At 39.5% G+C, this 21,824-nt stretch overlaps 1 protein-coding gene across 3 annotated transcripts in view; it reads right to left on the bottom strand.

Moving 5' to 3' along the window:
• The window catches only part of IMMP2L (inner mitochondrial membrane peptidase subunit 2), a 1,700,471-nt gene that overhangs the window by 786,217 nt on the left and 892,430 nt on the right, over positions 1 to 21,824 (bottom strand). The gene's annotated exons all lie outside the window — the stretch shown is intronic.

Here is a 21,824-nt window from a genome sequence, read left to right as displayed (position 1 = left end):
TAATTTGCAGGGATGCAAATATTAAATAGACTACATTATATTTTAGATATGTGCCCCCTCATAGGCTGTGCAATATCTTGCAAGTTGCTTGAATCTTTCAGTTTATTCCTAGTAATTAGAATCAGGACACTAGAGAGTGTACAATTCTTTTGGGGATTTTCTTTTTACAGGCTAAGTGGAGTCCCATAATTGTTATGAAACACTGTTATGCTTCCAAAATCACAATAGAATTCTGGGTGAGATTAGAACCAGAACATTTTTTGGGACTAGCAACAAGTATTTACATTTCTCGGCACAGAAATCAACACAGACCAGCAGCTATTTCACTCACGGAGAAGAAGCTAGCAGAGCAGAAGGGCCTAATCCAATAAATGTAAAAGGGTATAGCCAGGGGTTAAAGTGGGGGGGAACGAGGTGGAACTGAGTACCACCACCTGTAATGGTAGTGGGAACTAGTTCCACCATCTCCATTGCCCTGCACAGTAATTCCAACAGAAAAACCTGCTCCATCATCTGTATCAATCGATGATACAGGCGGCACTAGTGTTGCTGATGAGCTGCAGCCACCTACTCCTTCCTCAGGTTCTTGTGCCTCCATGGTCCTCCTCCATGAGTTCCACCACCTCACCAGGACCACTTTAAGCCCTGGGTATAGCCATAATTTCTTGAATAACAGCTACACAATTTTAAGGAATGAAATCATTTGACACTTTAATATACAGCAGGGAACAAAGAGGTTGGGACATATTTGCAGGGAAGACTTGTGCTAAGGCTACCTTTCACAATGCTAGAATCTCAACTGGTATAGTAATGTGACATAAACCTAAACAAGATCCCACAGGGTGGCTCACAGGTCCAATGAGGTTCTCTATGTAACTACATCTGATGCCATGTGACAAGGTTGTCCCTCTCACCATTCATTGTTGTAGTGATAATGGAGTCCAATGTGATACAGCCTGTCAGCTTACACTGCTGTGAAGAGAGCCCCCTATATGTAGGGGCCCCGGGATGGCCTCCCTTTGTCGCCCCTTCCTTAACCTGGCTTTGTATGTATATTTATATATATATATATATATATATATATATAGAGAGAGAGAGAGAGAGAGAGAGAGAGAGTACATTGCAACATATCTAAGAAATATGTTAATTTGTAGCAGTATATAAAGTATTTGTTTATCTAAATTTCCTTTTAACAAGTCAATTTATTTTAAATCTATAGAACAATTTGTAATAAAAAATGGAAATATAATAGCAAAACATGACAATTGCAACAATACAACAGATCATTTTAATACCTAATATCTAGGGGTTCAAGCTGCCAACAAATGCAGGTGCTGGGGGCCTAAAGAGACTCATTTCTTATTAATCTTAATAAAAGCCACCTGCTCTGGTGTTTAATCACTGTAGTGAGACTGCATACTGACACCAGATCGAAATCTTTTGTCCTCCTAATACATATTAATCAGTTGAGCACATGGAATATTTGGTCTTTCTTGACTTGGATACCATGGCTTAGTTCTAAACAACTTCAGATTCCTAAGTGTATGGCACAGGCAGTAAACGTACTGATGGCGATTATATGAAACTAACGGTACAATACTGCATGTGCAAAATAGTGCAGAGAAATCCTTCTGTGCCATATCTTATTTCCTCCTTTAAATTACATAGGCTATAATTATTATTTATTTTTATTTTTTTATTCTCATTGTCCACTAACACCTACTCAATTTAACATCATGAGCAACGTTCTGCAACTCTGAGGAGTTTCCTGATTAGTGCAGGAATGCTTCAGCGGTATCTGCTGTATTCTGATTGGTTGAGTGACACATCACACAGTCACTCAGCCAGCTGGATGTCACTAAAAGGTGTGTGATCCTCTGGATATTATAGATAAGCCAGTGGTTCTCAAACTGTGTGCCGCACCCGGGGGTGCCTCAGGTTGTTGGTCCAGAACAAATTCAAATTATTTATGGTCAATGTAATAGGCTAAACCAGTGCTGGTGACTGCCAATCATAAAATATGTGGACAAACAGAAGCAAATCCTGCCCCTCACCACACAACTGAACCTGAGGATGACATAAAGACAATTTACTTAATGTAATACTTATATCTAATTTTCTCAATAACAAACCTTTGGCCAAGAGGTGCCATGAAAGAAATTCTGATACGCCGTGATCCAAAAAAAGTTTGGGAACCACTAAGATAAGCACTTATGACTTTATTTAAATATGAACAATTTTTAATCTCTGTCTACACAGATTTCTTGGTAAATATTATGACATAAAAGCAGTACTACAATTTTGGTTACAACTTTTTTCTACGAATAGCGAGTGGATGATTTTTTAAATGTTTGTTTGCCATAATAGAATATGTATAAAGTAACATATTAAAGAAGCAAATGAAGAAAAATCACAAAGCATGGCTAAATCTCTGAGTCTATGGCATGCAAAACTGTGCCATACATGGCAGGATGTAGGAAAGGTGTATGTGGACACATCTATATGGGTTGGGTATGGGATACTGGCAGTTAGGATACCGGCGGTCAGCATACCGACACTGGCATCCTGACTGCCTAAAATCCCGATAGGTGCACTGGACTAAACTAACCCTAAACCTCATCCAAACCCTAACCTTCCCTTCCCGCAGCCTAACGCTATCCCTCCCCGGCATCTTCATAAAAAATAAGTTCATCTACTAAGTGGCAAAACATATTGGATTGGACATCGTTTGTCTTGCACCAGCAGGTTTATTATATACATGATGACATGTCCATGTGGACTGTCATATGTAGGCAAGACTGAGAGGACGTTGCGGGAACGCACAGTGTTACACCGATCTGCAATCAAAGCAACCTCAGAAAAAGGACGGAATGATCAACCCGTGGCTCGCCACTATGCCAGTCATAGTCATAGTTTGGCCACCATGCGTTACATTATAAATTACCAAGTCCCAGCATGTATTAGAGGTGGGAACAGATCTTTACGATTATTACAGTGTATAGCTACCTGGATCCATCGTCTAGGTACTTTGGTACCGAAAGGGTTAAACGAGCAGAGAGGTTTACACAGTTTTTTTTATAGCTTCTTATGCTAGTTACCTTATTCTTGCGAATGTCATTTAAAAATTAACAACAACAAAAAAAAGTAAAACTAACAGCACACATATTGGTAATTGTTTCGATCTTAGGTCCACAGGGATTTTGCGGATAGGATAGTAGAATTGAGATATACAGTGCTGACAATTTTAGACACTGTGGGATTTAGCATCATGAAGGATTATGTTATATGGTCACGTGCAGTAGGATGAGAGCTTTCTATTTGTATCAACAAATGATGACTGTTTCATTAATAATATATTATGTAAGTGTGATCCAGATACCTGATCTGTGTTTACCTAATCTGTGTTTGTCTTTTGTACCTTTTGTACTTTTCTGTAAATTTGTATTTTATGTGATTTAATTGTAAAGACTGCAAAGCTTGTGGGCAATTGTTGGTGACAGGGTTTTCAGACATTAGTACACCTGTCCGTAATTAATGAGGTTTGACACGTGGTGCTGGGAGCTGCTATAAAGTAGCATTTTTTGCATTGTATATTTTATACTGATGACGAGGCAATAAAGAGCTTTGAATGTTGATTGAACACACAGCAGTTTGGTCTGCCATTTATGTGTCCAAGTGTGTAGGACCCCTTGCTTGGGGTATCCAGGAGGGCACATGTACTTCATATACTTCAACATATGAGTGCTACCCTCCTATGTTGAATATATATATATATATATATATATATATATATATATACATACATACATACACACACACACACACACACACACACACACAAAGGGGTATATTTACTAATATTCATGTTTTTGCCATTTTTAAGGGTGTTTGAACTCGAATGGTATCGGGTGCATTTTACTGCAACTTTTTGAATCCTGATACGGTCATTTACTAATCTGCTGAGTTTGCAACATTCGTCTTTTCCGATGTCGATGTGATTCGTAATGTCAGGCAGTGTTTTACGGAAGTGATGAGTAAAACACTGCCTGACAAAACACAAGGAATCCCGGCCGGATCTGTGAGATCCGTGCAGGGCTTCATTGTGCACCTTAAAAAAAAAAATTAAAGTGTTAAAATTCAAAAAAAAATTGCGTGGGGTCCCCCTCCTAAGCCAAACCAGCCTCGGGCTCTTTGAGCCAGTCCTGGTTGCAAAAATATGGGGGGAAAATTGACAGGGGTTCCCCCATATTTGAACAACCAGCACCGGGCTCTGCGCCTGGTCCTGGTGCCAAAAATATGGGGGACAAAAAGCGTAGGAGTCCCCCGTATTTTTAACACCAGCACCGGGCTCCACTAGTCAGAGAGATAATGCCACAGCCGGGGGACACTTTTATATAGGTCCCTGCGGCCCTGGCATTAAATCACTAACTAGTCACCCCTGGCCGGGGTACCCTGGAGGAGTGGGGACCCCTTAAATCAAGGGGTCCCCCCCCTCCAGCCACCGAAGGGCCAGGGGTGAAGCCCTAGGCTGTCCCCCCATCCAAGGGCTGCGGATGGGGGGCTGATAGCCATGTGTAAAAAAAAGAATATTGTTTTTTGTAGCAGTACTACAAGTCCCAGCAAGCATCCCCCGCAAGCTGGTACTTGGAGAACCACAAGTACCAGCATGCGGGGGGAAACGGGCCCGCTGGTACCTGTAGTACTACTACAAAAAAAATACCCAAATAAAAACAGAACTCACACACCTTGAAAGTAAAACTTTATTACATACATGCCGACACATACATACTTACCTATGTTGACACGCCGACTCTGGCCACATCTCCATCTGTCGACGTCCGGGGTACCTGAAAATAAAATTATATACTCACCTGATCCAGTGTCCGGTTCTTTTATTGTAATCCTCGTACTTGGCAACAAAAAAAAAAACGCATAGCCGATCCAGACGGACTGAAAGGGGTCACATGTTTACACATGGGACCCCTTTCCCAGAATGCTGAGACCCCCTGTGACTCCTGTCACAGAAGGTCCCTTCAGCCAATCAGGGAGCGCCACGTCGTGGCACTCTCCTGATTGGCTGTATGCGCGTCTGAGCTGTCAGACAGCGCATCGCACAGCACCTCCATTAGTTTCAGTGCTAGAGGAGACGCCCCCTCTCTCTCCCCCCCCCCATGCCTGCAGCATCGTCACAGCCCCTGCAAATTCGGACTGTGCAGCCGACAAAACGGGGATTGTGTGTGCGGGAGCCAGGCGATGGGAGATCCACGGCGGCAGCATGAGCATACAGAAGAGACAGGAGGAGGGGGAAGTAAAAAAGAGACAGGGCCATTACAGGTTACCTGCTGGGGTGGACGCGATGCGGGTGACACTGCATAGTGCCTCTATCTTCCCTGCACTCTATAACCTTACATGCCAGAAAAGCAATGTAAATAACTGCGTATGGTGCCCTCACTTGCCAATGCGGTACATAGATATAGTATAGGTGCGGCACTCCAGACCTTGAAATCACAGGTTAATAAACGGACATGACCTGTAAGTCGTGATCAATGTTTCAATTTTAGTAAAATTCCCGCGGGTGGGAAAGGCACATCGCAGGCTGTTTTAGCAGGACACTTCTAAAAGGGCAGGACATATTTTGTTATTTTTAAATCTGGCAGGGCGCGACACCCTGCTAAAACAACCTCGCGAACGCTACAGTAGTGGTTAGAACTAACCACTAATGGGTGATGTGACTCCTTTTTATTCAAGTGCCCCGAGTGGTGCCTTGATCCACACACATTATATATATATATAATGCTGCTTCACTATTCTGTGCTCCCCTCCTGCTCGCCTCAGGCCCCTGTGGCCCCCACCTTTCACATCCTGTTCTGTTTATTTTATTTCAGGCTTTCTGTTTCCTGTTACTTTATATTATGCAGTGCAGATCGGTAACAGGCAGTATACTTTTAAGGTGGTATTGATGGCTGTTACATACCTCCCTCCCCAATATAATTTATTTCATTTACAATTGGGGGCGATCTGAATGACGAGAGAAAAGCCCGAAGGAGTAGGGACGGGCCCCCTGTCTAAAGTCTCCCGGGCCCCCCAAAGCTTAATCCGGCCCTGTCCCCGCCGACCCCTTGGCTGCCTGCACTCCAGCCATCACCACATAGGTACCGCTATGTGTGTGTCTCTCCCTCCTCTCTCTCTCTCCCCCTCCCACCCCTTTCTCTCTGTCTCCTTCCCACCACTCTCTATCTGTCTCTCTACCTGCCTTTCTCTCTCCCTTCCTTTATCTCGTGACTCTACCTGCCCTACTGTGTAAAAGAGAATTCTACCTGCCATAATGTGTAAAAGAGGCGTGCGTTGGTGTGTGTGATAGGCTCAGAGTATATGTGTCAGTGACTGAGTGGCAAAGAGGGTACATATCATCATAAGACTAAAGTGGGCACAGGTTATTATTTGACTAAAGGGGGCACAGAATATTATAAAACTAAAGAGGCATGATTTAATTAACTAAGGTGGCACATACTGTATTATTGATGATGATGATGATGATGATGATGATGATGATGATTACTACTACTATTAGTCTACTAATGCTGCCACTGATGATGATTATTATTATTACTATTACTTATGCTGCCACTGATTATCATTACTAGGATAATTGAGCACAGTGTTGCACCTGGTAATCTGAGACTGCATACAATACTGTGTCCTTTGTCTGTGACACCTGTACATCAGACACCTGCTGCTTCGTTTCCCTAGTGGTCCTCTAATGCCCTAGTCTCACACTGCAGATAATGCTGGGAATAGGAAGAGTGCTTCTGTACTAATAATAATGCTTGTATAACCGCAGAGTTTATATTAAAAGTTTAACTAAGGTGAACATCCATTTCAAAGACAATGCAACTACTGGCTTAATACATTATTCATCTCAGTGTGAATCTGTATGCTCATGCCAGCCACATTCACTTTCCTATGCTCACAGGTATCTGTTTGCCGGGAAAATAAAAGCAGCTCCATCCATAACCCTACTCATTCACCCAGAGTGACGCACACATTTACATCGCCCACAAGTGCAAAGTGTGTCCCACCTTTTCAGTGTACTGTATTACTGTATTTAGAAATATAGACGGGAGAGACAAACAGCACTATTTATTGAAAAACAAATCAGTAGACTGTAACCGAGCAAATAAATAAATAGAACAGATTTGTCAGGTCTAGTCATTGTAATGTGCCAAATTTGCATAAGTACATTAATTAGTCTTCCTTTGTTTCTCTCCACAGACATATTAAAGTAACAGATGCAGCTGCCTTGATGTGAGATAAAATCTGTGTCCTTTATAATTCATGATGTCACTTTTGTCAGATGCAATTTCCAGTCATCATATTTCCAACAAAGAAAAATTCAATCTGGTAAGGAAGAGAAACACTGCGCAGCTCCTTATAGCTCTGCCTTTATTACCCAGCTTTCTGCTCCCAGCTACCGTCCACAGTGCTAGGAAATCTGCAATTATTTTGCAATGTCGTAGGGGATGGAACATATTTGATGCATGCTGGGTGGCGATATTGTAAAAAGCCAAAGGATGGAATTATAAAATCAATTACAGCTACACATTTGTTCAATGCTTTTGCATCAGCATTTGTTGGTAACCCTCATGCAGGAGCTATATAAGTGAAAATACTGAGTGGAAAATAAAGCACAGACATGACAATAAAGGGTATAGTTTGCAAAGAAGTCAATTAAACCAAACAAAACAAGTTTTTCCATGTATTAAAAGAAAAAGAACAAAATCAATGATTTAACCAATTCAAAAGGTAGAAAGCCCTTAACTTGTTTACGGTCAGCTACATCGTACTTACACAGATGCCAGGTGATCAGAAGAACTTCAAGTTGTGGTGCACTAGAACCTGCAGCTCTTCTGTTCTTTATTCTCTGTACATTGGGGGTCATTCCGAGTTGTTCGCTCAGTATTTTTTTCTCGCAACGGAGCGATTAGTCGCTAATGCGCATGCGCAATGTCCGCAGTGCGACTGTGCCAAGTAAATTTGCTATGCAGTTAGGTATTTTACTAACGGCATTGCGAGTTTTTTTCTTCGTTCTGGTGATCGTAATGTGATTGACAGGAAGTGGGTGTTTCTGGGCGGAAACTGGCCGTTTTATGGGTGTGTGCGAAAAAACGCAGGCGTTTCTGGGAAAAACGCGGGAGTGTCTGAAGAAACGGAGGAGTGTCTGGCCGAACGCTGGGTGTGTTTGTGACGTCAAACCAGGAACGACAAGCACTGAACTGATCGCAGATGCCGAGTAAGTGTGGAGCTACTCAGAAACTGCTAAGAGGTGTCTATTCGCTATTTTGCTAATCTTTCGTTTGCAATTTTGATAAGCTTAGATTCACTCCCAGTAGGCGGCGGCTTAGCGTGTGCAAAGCTGCTAAAAGCAGCTTGCGAGCGAACAACTCGGAATGACCCCCATTGTACAGCACAATAGTAGGTGAAGTAGCACCTCTAAAGATAACGGATATAAAACTAAATCCTAAGCAACTTGGTTGAGAGCTATACATTTAATGATTATTATACATTATTATTATAAACAGGATTGGTGCAGGATCATTTTCTTTTCTTGATGTGGTACTGTCAGCTACATGTAGACTTATAGGTCAAACACACACTGAATCATTCTGCTTATTTATAATTAAATACCATCTGCTAATTTTTTTTACTGAAAAACTGAAACACCAACATAAAGACACATCTGACATAAGATTATGAGCAATGCAGAGTAAATCTGTCCAGAAGACTTAAAGCCACCAGCTATTGCAAGGTCCCATAACCTATAAAGCACCAGAGTTGTGCTTATTTCTGCCAGCAAGCAGACATGAAACCCCAACATTGCACAGGCAGACTAATATTGGTGGGAGACAGATTTATATCTATACATTCACAGGAATCCAAAACATCAGGTCAGGGTTGGGTGTTAAAATGACCAAGAAGGTATATCTACTAAACAGCGTGTTATCAACGTTGCATAGTTTCATTGGCTTTGAGAGCTGAATTTAAAATGCCAATAGAAATATATTCTAATTCAGGCATGTACTGTATTGCATTTATTGCTCTTGCCATTTTAAATCCAGTGGTCAAAGTCAGTGATAATATGCTGTACTGAAATCCTGCTGTTCAGTAAATATACCCCCAACAGAGTGCACATGCATTACATAATTTAGGAGCTTACAATGACTACCCCACATGTTAGTCTTGCCAGATGCGTAGTTGTCAACAGCCATTAAACTCACTGACAGTACCACCTACTTAGTAAGGATCAGTAAAATAGGACAACCTCATGACTTACACATAGCCAAACTTAATGCGTGCAGGGGTGAGGGGTTACCAAGTTCCCAGACGATCCCTTATAAACAGATCACTGACGAAAATATGAAGCTGTTGCGCTACCTTTTCTAGTGCTACCAAAGAACTAAATTACTGTGATTTATAGGCTTTATTAGATCTGGATATACAGTACTGTAGACCTAATGTTTGCTATATATATTAGATTTTTATGTAGTAATAGTCCAGGTTAGTGTTTATAATGGACTCTTTTTCCACATTCAAATCAATGTATGAACAAATAATAATATTTCAAACATATACTTGGCACATAATTTAGCTTGGAATATGTTACGCCAGTTATTTCTGCACCACTGACTTTTTAAGTCCCGGCGTGTTTCAGGAGATACTGTAAGTGAGCTGATCTCTTATGTGGCAGCAATCTGCCACGTGTGTATGTTAGTGATGACAGTGCTGTATGTGACATAAGTGGATTCACAATGTGAGCAGAATGGAGGTACGAAAGAAGTCACCTATGTAAAGTACAAAGTATATGGATCAAGTCACCAGATTTATAGAGCAGTGAACGTGAAGCTTCTGTTACACTGATGCAGATAGATACTGCCGTTTTGTTACATGTACATCTATATGAAACCAAGTCCACACATCCAACGCACTTATGCAGAATGCACACAAATTGAAGTTTTATTTTAATTGACCAAAACAACTTTGATGCAACACTGATCCCATTATCCATAAGTGCATTATAGGTATAACACGGTTGTTCACTTGTACCTAGTAACCCCCTACACAACTCTCTAAGGCCTGTTTGTATTCCTGCACATATGAGCTCGGCGACATTACCTTAGCCCTGTGACAAACTACTTGAGTTTTTAACATAATGGATAGAATGGAACCTGCAGTACTGCAGCAAATCATATAAATGGAAGCACTACAGACAGGCTTGCTTCCGGAGAACACATTACTACATCATGCCCAAGTTAAGTATTAAAGATACACGACTAGCATTAGAAAATAAATACAGCCTCAGAGTAAACTAAATCTTCCATAGTGCAAACTATAAAAAAGATCATTCTAAAATGATGATCTTTTTGACTTGAACTAACAGTGAGCACAGCTTTTACTATTGTTCTTCTATATATATAAAGGAGGATAATTAAAGTTCATCATTTCCCTTGCTCTCAGCAAGTATTTTTAATCTGCCAAACAAACAAGATTTTCCCAAATGGACTGAATTGCAACAGATTTATCATTGTAAGCACTGTAATAGCAATCACAGGTTTGGGATGCAGGTGCACAAAAGCGAACACTTTGGGCCTGATTCTGAGATGGGAGAAAAAAGCTGAGCTAAAATACAAGGGGTGCAAATACATTTATTTTTTGAATGCAGGATAAATACTGGCTGATTTTGCATGCAACCCGGCTTTATATTGACACTGCAATTTAGAGCCGAGTTGGACCTTCCCAGTATGTGCAGTGCCCCACCTGCAGTGCAGCAGCATGGTTTTGCCATGGTGCACAGGTACTTGCTTTTTTTGCTTTATTCCCACCTCAGAATCAGGCCCTTTTTATTGTATGTAATTCAGAAGTCCAGAGTTTTTGATATACATTAGTGCCAAGAGGTGTAGTTGCCTGTTTTTTGTTTTTATTAAAACAAGAGTGATTTCAAAGACACATGTTCCTGATTTTTTATTAGAGAATGCCACATTTGCCCTTTAATCTCAGTGGGTATAAAGATGTGTACACACAGAGCGATATGTCGCCTGATCTGGCTGATCGGACCGATAGATTGCTAAATTTGGAGCTTATTGAGCAATGAAATGCCCAGTATGCGTGTGCCCATGGTTGCTGCACATCAAACCTGACGATATCACTAGCGACACCATGTATGCTAACAGAGGACGGAACAGTGATCATTCCATTCTTCGTTATAATCGAATAATGGGGGTGATTCAGACCCGATCACATGCTAGCTTTTTTGCAGCGGTGCGATCGGGTCTGAACTGCGCAAGCGTATGCTCTGAAATGCGCAGGCGCATCAGCCGCCGGCGACGGGGATCGTCGGACAACGATGGCTTTAACGAAGAAAGCGATCGCACTGCCGATCGCAAGAAGATTGACAGGAAGAGGCTGTTTGTGGGTGTCAACTGACCGTTTCTAAAGAGTGTCCGGAAAAACGCAGGCATGCCCAGCCGTTTGGAGGGAGGATTCCTGACGCCAGCTCCTGGCAGGATCATTGCAGCGGCTGAGTAAGTCCTGAGCTGTGCAGAGACTGCACAGACTTTTGTTTGTGCAGCTCTCTGCACAAGCGATCGCACCCCTGCACAGCGAATACCTTCCAATTCCTGTAGGCGGCAACTACTTGATTGTAGCACTGCAAAAAAACGCTTCTGTGCGATCAGGTCTAAATCACCCCCCTATGTGTATCCAGGTTCCAATATCAGCTGGGTACACATCGCTCCAGTGTGTACCCAGCTTTTCTCTTACTTATTATTTATGCTGAAATTAATAAGTTAGTCTTGCATGCATCAAAAACATGTTAGAGCATTAGTCCCATAAAAAACAACTAATTATTTTGAGTTATAAAAATCATTATGGCAGACTATAAATCTGGAAATTACCAAACGCATGTAGAACACAAGGACATGCGCTGAAACTGAAGGGAGGCTGGTTCAGGGAAAATTTAAAGAAAAGCTACTTTACAGAAAGGGCAGTGGATAAGTGGAATAGCCTCCCATCAGAGGTGATAGAGGCTGTGACAATAGAGCAATTTAAACATGCATGGGATAGGCATATGCAAATTCTTACAAAGAACTAAGGATTAAATAGAGTTGAGGATAACTAAAGGTTAACATTTAAAAAAAAAAGTCACACTAGATGGGCCAAGTGGTTTTCATCTGCTGTCAAATTTTATAATTTCTACGTTTCTATGTTACCATTTAGTTTAGATTGCTTATTCACACTGCTATTACTGATCTATAACCCTGTATAGTATGGACAATGTCATAAGACTACTATGCCAATCACGGTTATATGGCACATGGTCATGTAGTGAGCAGGAGGACTTTGGAATGTCCCTCTAAGCTCAGTCTACACTGTACACTGTAAAATCCTTTTACCATCTGCCATCATATAACATACTGAGAGCTGTAAGTTAGTGCTCGCATGTGTGCGTGTGTAAGACTAGCAGCCATACTTATCTGAGAGACATTGAAAAGGAGATAATGAATTGTAGGAGGACAGATAAGAAAATTAGGTATACTTAAAGGTAATTGACTTGCAATCTAAATAAAAAAAATTATAGTTAGAATTGCTTCTTTAAGCATATTCGGTGTTTACTGTAGCTAAAGGGCTGTTAAGAGATCATGTTTTGAGGTTGGTTTGTAGTGAAATAAATAGCGCAGCCAAATTAATTTGTCATTTTGCCTACTCACTGGAGCCATACTAACATTTTGGCAGGTCTGTGTCTTTGAGGGCTGCTTTGGCAGCTCTTTGTTATACATTGTTAAACAATAAAGATAAGATATTTACTATTGGAAATTCTCTTCATTCAAACATTTCATGAAAATAATGTGAGAGTAAGACTTTTTGTAAAGTAAAATAATATCTATAATGCATATTTGCAGTATATTTGCAATGTGGTGAAAGTAGCGAATGGATCATCAGCTGAAAGTCAGGGAAGTAAGAGAAATAACTAACCTAAACTAATGTACCTATGGAGACTGGTGGAATGACTCCTATTACAAAGTGTTGTGAATAGACCCTGGTTGTTAGGCAGTAGCACTATGAAACTGCAAATTAATTTGATTTATGTTACACAGTAGCACTATAAAACTTTTCATTGTAAATGGTTCATATCTATTTCAATAATTTTAGAAACATGATGCAAAATATAATAGGGATTTTCAAGTAGACTTCTCAGTAAACATACAGTATATTGAGCGTTTTCTAGTACTGTATGAAAGCATGGCAGCTTATAGAATATATTATTTTGACATAACTTTTGATAACTGTTTACTAGGGAAAATACTGTATATAGAAAACATGCCGTAAATAAATATATCAGTTAATTAGAATGTAATGTTTATTGGATGTAAGAGCTCATCGGACAAAAGTAATAATTCCTTGGCTGCTTGTTATGATAATTGCCTAGGTACATTAAGTTCCTTATTTATACATGAAGACACGTTATAGTATATGTATATTGTGCAAACCTAAAAATAAACAAGTAGCATGATGTCAAATTCTTTTAAGTAACGATGTGCGCAGACTTTCATGTTTTGGATCAAAATAATTGAGTCTTGGTTTCTGATCTAGATCTGGATTTATTTTATATTAATAAAAACAGCTGACATCATGTAATTTGGGCCTGTTTGTATTCCTACAGTATTATTAACATCATAACCTGGAATTATGAGGAAGGGTCTTAGATGTAATCCTAAACGCTCAAGATTGGGTCTTTAAATTAGAGATCAAAACTAGGTGAGATGAACTGAGCAGGGACTCAATTTGACTCGAACCCCAAAGTGACCCGAGCCTGAACTTGGTTCGACTCGGAACCCCATAGTTCGAGTGTGTTTGGTTTTCAGCAAAACCATACCACTCATATCTTATTTTAAATGACAACTCAAGTATATTTTGTATTAGTGATTCTTTGCGAGAGCTTCAGTAAGTATAATTATGCATGATAACAGCTACTGTATGATCTGTTTTTCCTAATAACTGATTAGAAAGCAACCATTGCAAAAGACCTCTCTATCAATGTGTATGTGTTAGTTCCAGACATTTCCAGGTCAAATATTAATATCAAACACTCATTAATGGTAGTCATCAATGGACTGGAATTCATCATTACAGTTTAGAATTTGATGGTCAATTTGTCCTAGGGTGCCCTAGGCACTAATAGGCTGGGCGGAGCATGTGAGTGGAGCTACACAGAGCTGGATGGCAGAACAGATCATTCGACACACCAAGATTATTAAATTCCAGAATGGTGGGAGCTGCCAGGAGGAGGACGCCAGCTACATTTCAGATAAGTGGACCAAAGAAAATGGACAAGATTCCACAGGTCAGGACGCTAATACATAATACAAAAACAATTAAACATAAAAAGCACTCCCAATACAATACGATCCTTTTTTGCTGAACGATTGGTGATTCCTATGGAATTCTTTTGTCTTCCAATCATTGACCATATTTATATGGAAAATAAAAAGATACAAAGAGTACAATGTGTAGTATTGTAAAAATAAAAAATAGTGTTATGATAACTGTATCAGATCTTCTTATAGATGTTTTTTTCTTTTAGTAGTAAAAGCGTTGGAGCATACTCCAACTTCCTGCACTCCATTTCTTGTATCTTAAACGTGGTGACTGTGACACATATGCTGGTGTATAAGAATGATTCCTTTATGTAACCAACAACTGGTGGTTCAGTGTGAGTGGGGTACGCTTTCACTACTAAAAGAAAAAAACATCTATAAGAAGATCTGATACAGTTATCTCACTGTTTTTTCTTTTGACACTACTACAGATTGTACTTTGTTGTATCTTTTAATTTTCCATATAAATACGTAAAAAAGTAATAAAAAAAAAATCAAACAACTTAAATGAGCCAAATGTGCAGCTAAGTACAAAATAAAAGGTTCCAGATTTTTTACATTTTTTTTAATTGCTAAGCAAAATACAATCCCAAGCCATGTGTTTTAGTGATCAGTTTATAATGTTTAATATGTTTCCATTTTCTGTAACTAAATCAACATCTATAACATAAACTACCTACTACTGGTTCATTAAAATATTTAACTTCTCTATTCAAGTATAGGTAACAGTCAATAGAGATTTAATTACTTCTGTCCAACTTTTTTTGTATGATGTGTGGTTTGTGTTTCCTGAAATATGAACACATCCGAACTTAGGGGTTCCAAGTCAAAACGAGTCCAAATTCGGAATCACTCTGGGGTTCCAAGTGGAACAGAGTCCTGACTCGGGTCTGTTGTCAGTTCAGAACTCAGACTTAAAAACCCAACTCAGGGTTTGGATTTATCATATAAACAGGTCCAAATTACATGATTCTTTTTTACCAATGATTATCGATTTTTTTATAGATTTTTAAACCAAGCCGAAAACCTAATCAGAACCAAAACACTTGAGGGTGGTTTTGCCAAAACCATAACACAATGATGAATTAGAACAAAAGAACACGGAGGTCCACATACATCTCCAATTCTCACTAATTCATCCAGGACCTCCCATACCTCACCTTTTCTACTTAACTCCTTTTCTCATCCTACCACTCTCAGTCAGAACTCAGCATTTCTCAAATGTTCCTTTACTCTTAAAAAAACAAAAACAAAACATACCTCTCAATACTGGGGGGGTAAGCTGATCGTGATCATGGATGTGGCCATACTGAGGAGAGGGCACCTCTGTAGCGTTTCCTCAATGCCACTATGAAAACTTTATACTTATGTACAAATGGTAAAAGGGTGGGGGAGCCTCTGCTTCATGAGAATATCAGTATTCATCAGGCAAATGGCTCTGGCTTCAATAGCATACACTTACTGTATTAACGTGTCCAGTGCTGAAAAACGCTATGCTCATCTGTTTCTAGTTACCTCCAACTAATCTTTCTATGCTGCAAGTGCCAGTGGCAGGAGCGTGCACCACCCGGTTGCTGCTAATTTGCAGATTAGGACAATGCAGTCCAGATTGTGACAGTGGGATGCAGCCCTCAGATAGGGACTGTAATAATGAAATTTGAGCCATTGGGAGGGATAGATAGATAGATAGATAGATAGATAGATAGATAGATAGATAGATAGATAGATAGATAGATAGATAGATAGATAGATAGATAAATGTAAAAGCCCTCACTCACTCACTTGCAGACTGACTCATCACTAATTCTCTTACTTACTGATATGTTAGGAAGATGACATTTAACAGGTATTCTTCAGGTGGGAAATCGGAAAACTACGTAATTCGAATTTTAATAAGCCTCCCCTAAGGGGATGAAAAGGTGGTTGACATAATGACATCATTACCAATGCGTGGCTTGTGTTGTGTGAACGATAACGCCCAAACGGATAATCGGATGAAAATTTGGATTGTACCTCCAGTGTGTAGAATTTAATAAACTACAAAAATGGTCCCCTGGCTTTTTACTGTATCTGCTATGGGTGCTCCTCGGCTACAGCCAAGAATAATGGATTAATATTTACTTATGTTAACACATCTCAAATTTACATCGCTAGAGATTTACCAAATTATTAACACTCATATATATGTACAACAGTAAAAATCAGAAACTCCTGTGCAAAGAACGAGTAGAACAGCTAGTATATATATATATATATATATATACACACATACATGTGTGTGTGTATATATATATATATATTTATATATATAATTTGCAAAATGCACACCCCACAGAGATCAAGCAGCAAGCGTGCAGCTGGATCTCTGTGGGATGTGCATTTTGCAAATGTTGTGCTCCAGTATCTCCTGATGAAGGTCTTGATGAGGCCGAAAACGTTTGAGAAACTAAATTGAGTATGCCTTTTTTTAAATAAATTAATGACATTTATATGGAAAATCTGGTGAGTGCCCCTCTATTTGTCTCTCTCTATAGTATATACTGTATATATTCTTTCTATCTATATGTATATTCCTTCTATCTATAGTATATACTGTATATATGCCTTATATCTATTCATCCTTCAATTATCCCCCATTTGCCCAGACTGTTATTGAGTCTAATATGTCTTGGCTGCCAGCTTTAATCATAAACCTTTTGCAAGCAAGGATTTTTCTATTTCCACCAAAAGGTAAATTGCAGTGGTCTGTGTAAGTATTGCACTGTATTCTGCTATTTCTGATCTCTCCATTAAAACAGCAGCACATCATTTGTCTGATGATATGAGTATCAATGGCAGGTCTATTATATTTTAAGTGTAGCAATGCACCTTTACAAAACTGTTTTTGTTGATTTTAATAGACAAATAGGTTAACACAAGTACAATTAAGTCTAATTCTCTTTATTTAATTTCTACATAGGACACCTTCCCAAATCAAAAAGGGAGTGGACAGAAACAGGAAAACAGCTTTTTCTTTCTTTCAGAAGCCCCAGTGTTACTGAAGGTTTCCAAGGTAACAATGAGGAATGATTTAGACCAGCTGTGAACACCTATTATTCTCTTAAGATTGTTGTCATTAATCCATAATTCTCACCAATAATGAAAAGGCTCTGCCATTTCTTCTGTCCCAGTGAGCAAAATGGAACACCTTATGGTACTGGTAATGGTTTTCCCATAAACAATAAGGGTAGTTCTAGAGTTCCCCGAGTCGGTTTTTTGATCACATGCGTTACTGTCTGCATAAACCCTTGTGAATCAAAATATATATTTATAAATCAGTATGTGACAGAGGACACAAAATCTTTATTAATGTCTTCATTAGGTAAGTTATTGATGATTTGTTGGCCTGTTATGGAGAATTATTTACTACTAAGTTTACAGGTTTCCTAAATTAGTATCATTTTTGCTATATGGAAAACATACTATCGGCACTCAAATATTCTTATGTCAAACTTGCTTCCACTTTATGTTTTTGTTTGCTATTATTTCAGCTATTCTAGAAACTTAGAAAATAGATGAAACTTAAAAGAAAAACTAAAGATATTTACCTTGAAGCCACAGCATAGAACTGATTGCTGTTAGGCTTACATCCCCATTGCCCCTTGCCTTACTGTATTGTGGATTATAATGTAATGTACTACAAGAGCACATTGCAGCATAGTGTATTCTTATGTGCCGCAGCCTAGTACAGCTCATTAAAATCCAGTAACAGGGCAGCACAAGGAAGAATGAAGCCATGGACAACATCAAAGGCTGCAAACATAATACTTTACAACCAGCATCAGAATGCAGTGGTAACATTCAGTAAGTATGGCACAGATGTAAAATAAAGTACTACAGACATCTAGAAAAGAAACTCATTTAAATATATCATATTTTTGTAATGATCTGAAATGAAGTGAAAAATCGATATGCCACACATTTTTGCTGGTAAGGGTCGAGTTGTCATCTCTCTGATTACCAGATTTCTCCTCCCCCTCCAATGTCAAATCTGATAATCACTTTCAGTGCTTCATAGACATCACTCAGTCCAGATGGGAGACAATGAAAAGGAGATGGGTGATGCATTTTAATTCTGATGGGCATTCATTTATATTGGCACTGAGACATATACTTGGAGCAACTTTTCATAACAATGTGGTAAATTGGCTACATAATAGTCCCAAAGATATACTTCTCCTGGGCATTAGAACCACACCATATTAGTGGAAAGATAGAGCTACAGCACAAGGGACATGGCAAACATAAGCATAGCCTAAAACTACAATGTGTCCTTGTTCACTTCTTGAAATATGGTCACCCAAGTAAAGAGTAAAGTATTATATACTGCCCAAGTAGCAGAGACTTCTGGTATCCAAAGTGTTCCATAATTTAGACCCCTGAGTTGCCTTTCAATTTTTGTACATGTTGGCATTGGCAATACAGGTGTTGTATTCCATATCAAAATTCCAAAATAAAGAATATTCCAAAATACAGGGTTGTTGTTTTTTTAGAACTACTGCGACAGCGACACCTTTGCTTTCTGATGGTTTAATGTGCAAAAACTTTGCTTCTTGCACAACATTCTTAAACATACTGTGTAAAATTTATTTTCAGGTATCTGTATGAGGGGTATATAAGGGATCGGTATGAAATACCTCCAATCAAAATGCCGACGTTCAAAATCCCGACACCAATTGACCGATGGTCAAAATCCCGACAAGGACAAAATACCGACATTTAAAATACAGACAAGGTCAAAATACCGACATGTAAAATGCCGACAGGGCAAAATACCGACATGCATTTTTTGGGGGGTATATGTCGACATAAGTCAACATGGACACCATATAAAGTGTACCGCTGCGCTCGCCATGCTTCGGGCACGGTGCCTCGCTGCGCTCGGCACACTATTATATTCCCCCTCCTTATTATATTCCCCCTCCAGGTCCACTGGGATGGTAAAGTATGAACAAGTCGGTTTCAATGAAAAAAAATCATGAAAAACCCATGTCGGTATTTTGACCTGTCAGCATTTTACATGTCGGTATACTGACCTTGTCGGTATTTTAAATGTCTGTATTTTGTCCATGTCGGGATTTTGACCTTGTCGGGATTTTGACCATCGGTCAATTGGTGTCGGGATTTTGATTGGAGATAAACTAACTGCATCCCGTATATAAAACATAAATGCATTCTGTGTTTAGACTTGGGTCCATCCCCAAGACATCTCATTATGATATGATAGCAACCAATCAGATTCTACTTCTCATTTATCTAGTACCTTCTAGAAGGCAATACCTGGATTCTGATTGGTTGCTATGGGCAACATCCCATCTTAAATAGAAATCCCATTTTAGTAAATTTACCTCCTTGTAACCTTTAGGAAAGTAGAATATCTGCTTTCTCCTGGGCAGCTTCCAATCAGCTTGTGTTTTGTATGTAGTTACCATTACACAGTGTGTGTGACCAGACTCGTAAGCCACATCCAGCTATCTGCATACAGCACACATTCTGCTCCTTATTGTCTGATATTTCATATCTTCAATCCATGCAAAGTGCACAAGGCACTATGTACAAATCCACCACAACTTTCAGGTTCTCTATAATAAAACCCCATAGCCTACATGTACTGTAAATATCAGATTGTTTCTTTCTCCATCCATTAAAATCAAATGTAATAATATTTCTAGAAATCCATAAGCTGCTATGAAAAATGAACTAAAACCAGAGAGCCTTTTACCATAAAGTGTCATGCAATGTATATAGTAAAAAATAGAAAACAAAATAAAATATCAACAATAACTGAACAACATTGGTCAAATGCATTAGTGACAAAACTATTTACTGTAGACTTTCAGTTTAATTGTATATGCAGTATTAACAATAGATTAGAGTCACTTGAATACATTAAGCAGTGATCTTTTTATCTTTACCGAAAGGGAAGAAAAATACTAAAGTCGATAAGGTGAAAGATAACATGACCTTGTGATTTTGACATACCCTTTGGACAGTAGTTTTTATTTGCTTTCTACAATCAATAAGCAGTTAGTAAAGTGTCTGCGATGTCCAATTCTGTCAAACACTGGCTCTCACCTAGACCTATTTAGTAGCATTAAATAAACAGTCATGTCTATTTGACCCATAAATAGGCTGGAACAATAACTATACTGTATTTAAAATGCTTTCAGGCTTATAGGCTCATTTATTAGCACAGTGCAAGTAATGCATGTGCATTTGTTTCTATTAGTCTCATGCTAAATTTATAAAATCTACTATGTGGCTGATTTATACTATTTGCGACCACGGAAGAGCTAATAGTTTGGCAGAGCAAGGGACATCATTATATATATTAGTAGCATAGCTATAATCTTGATATTTGCTGCCCCAATTTCTGATTTCCATGGACTCATGGGTAGGACCTGCACAGTCATTTAAAACATAGCTTGGAACTATCTAGCAACTTGAAATGGTTTGGCTACGTCACAGTTGTACTCAAAGCCCAGGAACAGGAAGCGATTAAAATACCGCTAGTCAGGATCTCGGTGGTCACAATGCCAATGCCGGAATCCCAACTAGCGGTGAAATGCCGCCGCTGGAATATCGGTGACACAGACTATTCTCTCTCCATTCCATAACCCGCAGCACGGCAAAGGGCTTTCTAGCGCTTGCCCTGCTACCTGCATTCTGGTGGACGGGATCCCGTTGTCGGGATCATAACAGCTGGGATCCCATCTGCTGGCATTTCATAATGAACCAACAGGGGCATGCCTAGTATTTTTTAAGAGCAAGGCCGCTCCTTACTCCTTCCCCTCTGTGTCCACTTTATCCATACTTGCCTACCCTCCCAGAAGCTGCGGGAGACTCTGGATTTTAGGGTAGTCCTCCGCAGCGCTGGAAGGGTATGTGGCTCTCCTGCATCCCGAGTGTACCTGCCCGCTTTCTAGAGAAGCGGGCAGGGCATTTCCTCATCTTAGGGGTGGGCCTGATGACATGACAACTTGACCCCTCCCCCTAAAGTGAACTGGTGTGTCTCCTCTCTGGAGAGGAATAAAAAAAAAAGTAGGTATGTCTTTATCTACTGTATCTTCAAGGCTTAGTACAGACCCCTTCATTTTTATTTCTAACTATGCCCAGCACTTTAGGACATACAGAGGTCAATTGTGCACAATCAGCTGGGCGGAGCTACTTCTTCATTTAGGATGATTATCCCTATGCAAAAAACCTTGTGTGTGTCATTCATACCAGTGTTAAATGTAAGAATGCTAAACTGCTAAAACTATAAAAGATGCTGACTGGAGGGTTTGCATCACATTCCCTGTCTACTAGACCAGAATGGCTTCTGTGTAAAAGTACTGTAGATCTCCAGGATGTTTT

This window comes from Pseudophryne corroboree, chromosome 6, assembly GCF_028390025.1.
Source record: "Pseudophryne corroboree isolate aPseCor3 chromosome 6, aPseCor3.hap2, whole genome shotgun sequence".
In the NCBI taxonomy this organism is placed as follows: domain Eukaryota; kingdom Metazoa; phylum Chordata; class Amphibia; order Anura; family Myobatrachidae; genus Pseudophryne; species Pseudophryne corroboree.
This window is presented reverse-complemented; position numbering and strand designations above follow the sequence as displayed.